The sequence below is a fragment of the Orcinus orca genome, chromosome 17 (genome assembly GCF_937001465.1).
Source record: "Orcinus orca chromosome 17, mOrcOrc1.1, whole genome shotgun sequence".
In the NCBI taxonomy this organism is placed as follows: Eukaryota; Metazoa; Chordata; class Mammalia; order Artiodactyla; family Delphinidae; genus Orcinus; species Orcinus orca.
The window spans coordinates 50058070-50067474 of NC_064575.1; the positions used below are offsets into that span (position 1 = coordinate 50058070).

Genomic DNA, 9405 nt, shown 5'->3' on the forward strand with positions numbered 1-9405 from the left:
GAAAATGCTTCACCTCAAATAAAAGGCTACTAGAAGAGACTAGGAGGCACTTTCTACTAATATCTCAAAAGAAAAACCATGAAATGCTCCAAAGGCAAGAGAATAGTTCATATTTTCCATTTCTTTGCCTCACATATTTGTTTTACTATTACAAGGCTTTTTGTTTTCTTTGTCATGCCTAATGTTTGTCTTATAAATTTCCATTAAATGTGTTACAAAAGGTTCCTGTTGAGAATGATAACTATATTTCAAATATACATTTAACAACAAAAAGAAATTATCATTAATAATTTTAATATGAAATTAAATTATTGAAATAAACTTTGAAATATTATATGTTGACATCAAGTCAAAGAATTGGGGCATGAAGCATGTAACCTTTACTGGATCAAAAGCAGAATTTAGGTTAAGCTTTTTAAAACAGCCAAATATTTAACAATGGAAGAAAAATACACATTATTGCTTTATGAATAAAAATATGAGGTTTGTGGGAAATAAAGCATTCTACTTTCTATATCACACATCAACATTGTTAATAGCGTTACACTACATATGGTATGAGAAAAAACTTTACAACTATAAAGATTTTTTAAACGTTATCTTTTCCTCTGAAGATCTTTAATAACTTCCTGAAATTATTTAAATGTGATTCACACTAAACAGAGATGTACTTTTCCCACATCTCAGTTCCATTGAATAAAAATATTATGCATTCTGTATGCCCTCTGATCTGTATGTCTAATATCTAGAGAGTTGGGTTAGCTGTGGCAAACAGTATGGTTTTATTAAATTAAACACTGAATTATTTACCATATGAACTAGCAATTAAAAGCAAGAACTCAGATATTTGTACATCCCTGTTCAAGGTTCATGGTGGCATTATATACAATAACCAAAAGGTGGAAACAAACCCAAGTAGCCATCAATGGATGAATAGATAAACAAAATGTTGCATATACACACAATGGAATACTATTCAAGCTTAAAAAAAGAATGAAATTTTGACACATGCTACAACATGGATGAACCTTGAAGATATGCCAAGTAAAAGAAGTCAGACACAAAAGGACAATATTACATGATTCCACTTACACGAGGTGCTTAGAACAGTCAAATTTATAGAAACGAAAAGAATGGTGGTTACTTAGGACTGCGGAGAGGGAGTAATGGAGAGCTACTATTTAATGAGTACAGAGTTTCAGTTTGGGATGTTGAAAAAGTTCTAGGGGTGAATAGCAGTGATGGCTGCAGAACGATGTGAATGTATTTAATGCCACTTAAAAGTGGTTAAGATGGTAAATTTATGTTGTACATATTTGACCACAATAAAAAAAAAAAGGAAAAATCTTTAAAATAAAGTTCTGGAAATGGATGGTGGTGATGGTTGTACAACAACGTAAAGGTACAGCTGAGCTTTGAACAACATGGGCTTGAACTGCACAGGTCCACTTATATGCAGATTTTTTCAATAACTACTATATGTGTCATTGACTTGTACACTTAAAAATGGTTAAAATGGTAAATTTTATGTTATGTATATTTTCCAACAATTGTTTTTTAAAAAGTTGGGTGAAGTCTTTCAGTAGTTTCACTCTTAACTGATTATTTTTAGAGCAGGTCAGAATATAGTTGGCTAAGAGGTTTCTGAACACTTTGTAAGCAACTAAACCACCACTACAGCTAACCAGCGCCCCTAAACCAAGCACTGCCTAGCAAAAGCATTACTGCCCTTCAACCTACTGGCCCTGACTAAGCCTGGCAACCATACAGAATGCTTTATATTGCTACTGCAGCAGTAAGCGATGGGATCTTAAAATACAGCACTTGCTGGTCAAAGCATGAGCATGTTATAAACAGAATATACGTTAAATCCATTTTCCCCAAGGCTAATGACCACACCCTCACCCTCAATCACATTCCCTTCCTCTTTGACCAGGGCCTTGTGTTATTGTCATCTTTGGCCCCACTCCTTATATCTTTAATCCTCTCCCTGAGTCCTTCATCTCATTCTAAAGTCAGATTAAGTCCCCTCATCCTATTAAGATCTTTCCTCAACCCTGATGCCTTTAAACTATCTCCCGAACTTCTCTCCTCTTCTTGGTTGCCAAATACCTAAAATAGATTCTACTGGTGCTGCTTTCTACTCCCCTACTTCCCCTTCATTCCTTGATCCTTCAGGAATCGGCTTCTGCCCTACCACTCAATTAAATTACACTCCTGAAAGTGAACCATGACCTCCAATCTGATAATCTCTTCATACTACCCAATCTAAAGGCAAAAATGACAAACAGTGATAAAAAGTCATCAGTCACCTCCTTCTTAAAACTCTTCTCTCCCTTGCCTGAAACACCATGTTCTCCTAATTCTTTTCTTACTCTCTAGATTCTCTTTTACCTCCCTCCTCCAAACCCCCAAATATGGGTACTGTTATTCTGTCCTTCATCATTTTTTCCTTCTCAGAAGTTTTCTTCTTGAAATTTTGCAAAATATTTTATAAATGCAGAATACCATCGGCACAAGGGACACTAGAAGGACTCAGGTAGTTGGAGAACAACTACATTTATGTCAAAAGCTAATTAGCTGGCAAAAGAGGAATGCTTCCCTACTGCACATGCATATACCAGTGTTCAAGGTTAAGAAAACCACATTTGTATTTTTTGGCAGGTAAAATACATTTTAAATGAAAAAAACATTTAGAATGTTTTCCTTTTTAAATGACTGTACCGCTAGAAGGAAGTATCTAACAATCTGCTCATTATTAATTGCATGTTTTCTGATATGGTTAATTATTTAGGCTTGATGCAATCATTCAGCTGGTTAAGACTACTTACTTGATACAAAGTTAAAGATAGGATGTATAAGTTGCAATGTAAATATCAGTTTCTTAAGGCTCAAAAATAATTTCCTCTAAAAGAGTGTTTAAAAAATTTCATATAGAAATAAAAATGAAATCCATACAGAATTGATGTTATACCTTAATTTAAAAGTTGTCAGAATATTTATAGTCTTTAAAAGTATAATTTATGATAATTAGTAGATAATAATTTATTAGTATTAAATATTAAAACCAAGACATTTTTACACACTTTAGGATTGTTGACTAGCAATGACTATTTTTTGTAAAATTTTTTTTTATTGAATGAAAGATTCTTTAAATTCTATAATGCTTTCACAAGTGTCACACACATGATTTCACATAATCCCATAATAACCCTTTTTCCCCTTACTCCTATAAGCAATGGCTTCTTTAAGTTGTTCCCTTTTGCCTTAAAAAAGGACACTACTCATTTTAAATCTCTATCATAGAAGTAGAATATATAAAATTATTTCATTTAAGCAATTTTCTAAACATGTTAGGGCTCAAAACACTTAAGAATATGGGGAAGCTCCCAAGATACAGTGCTAAATGAAAAACGAAAATTACAAAACAACACAATCTCATGATTCCAATTCTGGTTAAAAACAGCACGTTCTCATGGTCATGATACATATGCAGAGCAAACAGGAATACCATATACCAAATGCTAACTGTGACTCTCTAGGCAGAACAAGTGCAAGTGATTTTTATTTTCTTGTTTATATTTTGCTTTCTTTCCTCCTTCCTTCCTTTCCACAATAAACATGCATTACATTTGTAGTTGGGCTTCCTGGAAGAATAAACTCTACATTCCATTCAATTTTCTGCCTTATATTTTGACAGTGGAAAAAAGACCATCTCCCAAAGTTGTACAGAATGGTTTTAAGCATTTTCAGTGTTCTCATGCACCTGATCCATCAACAAACCCTGTTAATCTACTTTTAAAAATATACCAGAAACCAACTACTTCTCACTATCTTCACTGCTTTTAACATCCTCATCCAATCATCTCTTGCATGGTTCATACAAGTCTCCTAAACTAGTTTATGTGATTCCACCCTTGTGACTCTCCAGGCTATTCATTCTCATGTCACTCCTCTACTCAGAAATCCTCAGTGACTTCTCACCTATTCAGAATAAAAGCCTAAGTATTTACTATAACCTTCAAGTCTCTATGATCCTCACCTGGAGTTACCACACTCCCACTTCAGGACCACTGAACTTGCAGTTAGTTGCCTCTACCTGGTATATTCCGTACACAGATATCTTCATTTTCTTTAAGTTTTTATTCAAGTGTCATCTCCTCAGTGAGGCCTTCACTAGCAATCCAGTACTGTACGTCAACCACTCCACTCCGTCGCTGAAATTTCCTATCTTACTTCCCTGCATTATTTTTTCTACTGCAGGACTTATTACTAACATACTAGATGTTGTATTTACTTCTCTTCTTTATTATCTCTCTCCCTCATTAGAATACAAAAGCAATAAAGAGAATTTTTCATCCTTTTTTTTTTTTTGCTGCTGCATCCTCAGCACCTAGAACAGTCCCTAACACATAGTCCCTAACACAACAGTCCCTAACACATAGTCCCTAACACATAGCAGTAAATATCTGCTAAATGAATGAATAAATGCATTCCTTTGTAAAGCCAAAGCTTCTAGGTCACGGTAATAGTTGACTCACCTAATGTCATGAAATGACTGTAACTCATTTATTCATATTCTGAAAATCAGTATCTAAAATGACCTTACAGAGGGCTAAGAGGTGAAGAACAGCTGTGGTAAACAATAATGTAGCCATATTTTCTCAAGCCTAGAAAGAAGCATCCAGGATCTTCTCTCCAAAATTCAGCAATAAAATTATGACCTGATTTGTTATATCAAAGGTTCTCTGGGAGATCACATTGCTGTTACTGTTGATACTAAAAAGTAAGCAATATTGGCTAAAACCACACAGTTACTCTTCTAAGTTTTCCACTAGCATATTCAATTCCACTCTATAAGGCTGGATATAAAACTTTCCTTATATATAAACAAAAAACAAGCTGAATATCATACTTCTCTGCACCTGAGTATCTGTTATCTAAAAGATCTCGGGATATTTTATAAACATCAATCAATGCAGTGCAAAGAAAGCTAAGGCGGAATAGGCAATTAGATACTGTGAAAAACTGGAGGCAATCAGAAGAAATACAGTCCATGGTGGCAGTGACACAAGCTAAGCAGGAGGTATGGATAATCTGGGTAAGTGCCATGGAAAAATAAATATCATGATTGGACTGGAGGCAAATGGAAACAGTTCAAATTGGCTTCGTACAGTACTCTGTGGAACATATGACGTCCATATGTCCATTACCAACAAACTGAAACATGGAAAATAACAAAAGCCAATGCTGTGATGGCTATAAGAACACACCCAATGCCAGTCTCTACCACACCACAGCAGCATAACTTACTACAGCTGCCAGGTAAGCTGGCTAAGAAGTCAGAAGCAATAAGAAAAGAAAAGGGGAAAGACCTAACTATAAACCGTTCTCTTTCTGTACAGAAGAAAAAGCCGGGATCTACACTAGAAAGTAAAATGTGGCCAAAGTCAAGGCTGAAAGTAAAGTGCATTTTTTTTTCTGTAGAGTTCCCAAAAGTATAAAATACTTTAGAATTAAAGAGGTCAGCATTTTATCCAAAACTACAAATGACTTAAGATTCAAAGAACTAAATAAAATAAGAATGTGATAGGATGGAATAATATCCAAGAAAAAAAAAGTGTAAACGTGACCTTTCAAATTCGAAACACACAATAGAGAACTAAAACAAACTGACCAAAAGATGTGCTAGGAATCCATTATGTTGTATGTCAGTGCTAACAAGCCTACCAAATTTTCTTTCCATATTCTCTACCCTCCAAAGTGATTCATCTTCAAGATAAAATCATCGTTGATATGAAAGAAGTAGCGCTTAGGCAAATATCATGAAGACCAATATATGCAGCAAAGCCAAAACTATAAAAAAAACTTACAAAAAGTAAACTAACATCTTAGAGCCTATCTGGTAGTCCTGACCTTTTCAACCAATCAAAACCAGATAGTCCCAGCCAGGTGAACTGCATAAAAATAAAGTCGGCCCTAATTCAGAAATATATTGGTTGTCACTCACTGAAACTATATAGTAATAAAATCCAGCAGTTAAAAATACATAACTATTTTATAGTATCAATAAATATCAATGTCATTCCTGTTTCAACCTGACTTCCCATTCTACCCTCAAACCCCCAAACTTGAAACCAAGTACAATTTCTTGAGTAGCTGGAGTGTGGTTAAGGAAAGGAAGCTATGCTTGTTTGTAAGGAATCTGCCATTTCCTCCCTGCCAAAACACTTGTTTAAAAAGTCATGTAATATTTCTATTAAATTGTAAATGCAGCCGACAAGGAAATGGCCTACTGCAGTGTATTACCTTTGTGGCAGTGCCAACAGGCCTACAGCAAAATAGTGCACATGATAATTTCAACATGCATTCCCAAGTAACAAAATTGTGCTTTACATAAATACCACAGAACCTGAGCAAGATCCAGAAAAAGCAATGAAAATTTGCCCAAGCTTTCATGCTTGCCTATATCAATTGTATGTCATAACTAAAGCAAAATAGAAAAGCATCTACATATGTCCAAGAAGCTTGTGAAGTTAGATCATATAACCCTGGGAAAACTATTGCAACTTAAATCTGTGTATTTCTTGTTAACCACTGTAACAAGTCACTAATAAAAATTAAGAAAAACTGTGGGTATCATATGAACCAAAATGTACTAACTACGTACAAGTCCTTAAAGACTATAATGCAACTTATTAACAGGAACATATGTTCAGTGTAAGCCACAATTGTTATGTTAAATTACTTCTTCCTTTGATATCACTCATTTGATTACAGAATTTAAGAGATCCACAAACCTTCCAATTAAAATGGTGACCTTCAGTTTATAAGTCACTTACTGCAATGCTTATAAAGTCACCTCTGATCATTTATCCCTTACCTTTCATTACATAGCACAACTACATGTAATTATGCTATTTAAATGATCCCAGATGTAATGAAGATGATTCTATTTATGTAAAAGTTATACTGAAAACCAAGTTAAGATAAACAAATAATCTGTAATTAATATAGTCCTCTAGGACAGCTGAAAATCTACTCTGCAAGAATTTAACTAAAATACATAGTTTTTGTTTAAGTCAGATGTGTCTGACTTACAAGTGTCTGACTATCTTCATTTTTTAAAATATGTCTGATCAGCCATGATTTCAAAAGTCAAGTTTGCTACAGACAGCATTTCCTCCAAAAACATCATGAATTAAGTGTTGTACACTTGAAATTACAGAGTCAACACCTGCCCTCAGATACCTCCCAACCTCCTAACACAAACACACCTAGATATTTATGTCTTCTAAAATAAATGTTAGCCTAAACAGTTTCTATGACTGGTTTAAAAACAAAACACAACAAAACTTACTATGATCAATATAGTAAGTCTGTACAATTGCTTTTAAGACCCTCAACAGGGTTAATGATTATATCCCCATTAGCATACCAAAGCTACTGTCCAGAGGCCAACATTAAGTCTTTCTGATCTCCAGGATCTAAAGTGCCCCCCAAAATAATAAATAAATATATATATATATATATATATATATATATATGTATGTATGAATTAAATCAATTTAAAACTGATATTTTATAGAGACACAGATGTAGAGAACAAATGTATGGACACCAAGGGGGGGAAGTGGGGTGGTGGTGTGATGAATTGGGAGATTGGGACTGACATATATACACTAATATGTATGAAACAGATAACTAATAAGAACCTGCTGTATAAAAAAATAAATAAATAAATAAAAATTAAATTTTAAATAAATAAACTGCACTTAGTAAAAGTTTGAAAGTCAAGCCATGAGCAAGGATAGGGCTTTCAAGTTGTATTTAATTAGCATTTACTTTCATTTTTCAGTTTATTTCACTCTTATTCTAACCTACAAGTACAACATTATTATTGTATGAAAGAAGAATCTGAGCTTGCTAGATTTCAATATTACCATCACAAAGTGTCTTTGAGATAAGAAAGGTAATTGAGCACATATTCAACAAAAACATTTATTGGATGCTCTTATGTAAGTCACTCCACTAGGTTCAATTAGACACACAAAAATGAAACACACTTGCATTTAAAACTTAGATCTAATAGAGGAAATAAGACAACATAATCATTACTATAATACAAAGTAAGTTTAAAAAAAAATAAAAGCCATAAGACAGAGAAAAGGTGAGAATTCAGAGAAAAAAAAGATTTTTTTAAATCAGTAGAATGAGGAAATTCAGACAGTAATTAGACATACCTAAAACTAACCTTTCCAGAAGTAAAAGAGTGTTAGGGGTTTGGGGGGAAATCATAGAGGCCATATGCATATATAGTTACTGGTTCCAGATTAAAACACAGAACAGTGACATGCTATAATAAAGTAAATACTAAACAAAACCATATCCTAAATACACAATATAATAAGAAACTCTCTTGAGGGTCACCAATATTATTACTGAGAGCCATAGTTCTCAATCTTTGGTGGTCAAGAAACTCTTATTTTCATTGATGAAAACTGTGAACTCTCTCACCAACAAAATGCACATCTACACACAAACCAATATTTAACTGAAATTTTGGGGGTCCAATGACTCTGAATTCTCTGCTCCAGAAAAAACTCATTCTACTCTCTTGTGAATCACAGTTTCCATTACTGAGCAAGTATACAGTGAAAATGAAGTAGAAAACATCTGTATATCACAGTCTGACCTGAGGTTAGAAAAGAGAGTCTACATGTCTCTGTGTCCTCATGGGCTCATTATTTCCATACTGTATCCAGTAGAGGCTGCAGAAGTCATCTCAGCAGCCATAAGTAAGGGCTTTAAAGCTTTCAGCAACCTCCCACAGCTGGCAATAAGCTCCCTTGGGTACTGCATAAGGTCCCAATACCGCCAAACCTACTCAATAACCCAAAACAAAATAAGGTGATGATGAAGCAACTGCCTGATCCTTTCCATAGCCAAAAGCTCCCTAAGTGGATTGACATGTACACACTGCTATATTTAAAAGGGATAACCAACAAGGACCTACTGTATAACACAGGGAACTCTGCTCAATGTTATGTGGCAGCCTGGATGGGAGGGGAGTCTGGGGAAGAATGGATACATCTATACCTATGGCTGAGCCGCTTTGCTGTGCACCTGAAACTATCACAACACTGTTAATCAGCTATACTCCAATATAAAATAAAAAGTTAAAAAAAAAAAAAGCTACTCTCTGCAAGAACTTGAACTATTTTAATATCTCAATTTGAGACTTGAAAACTTAATAATGCTACCTAATATTTCTAAAGTATTTACTATTTTACATGTATTGCTCACTTACATTGTCTTATATGATCTTCACAACAATTCAGTGAACTGGAAAATTAATTGAGAGTCCACTATAACCAACTGACAGATAACAGAACTGATTCAGGG

General features: G+C 34.2%; 1 protein-coding gene across 2 annotated transcripts in view; it reads right to left on the reverse strand.

The window, feature by feature from the left end:
- STK3 (serine/threonine kinase 3) overlaps nt 1–9405 on the reverse strand; it is a 319933-nt gene that overhangs the window by 201292 nt on the left and 109236 nt on the right. The window lies entirely within an intron of this gene.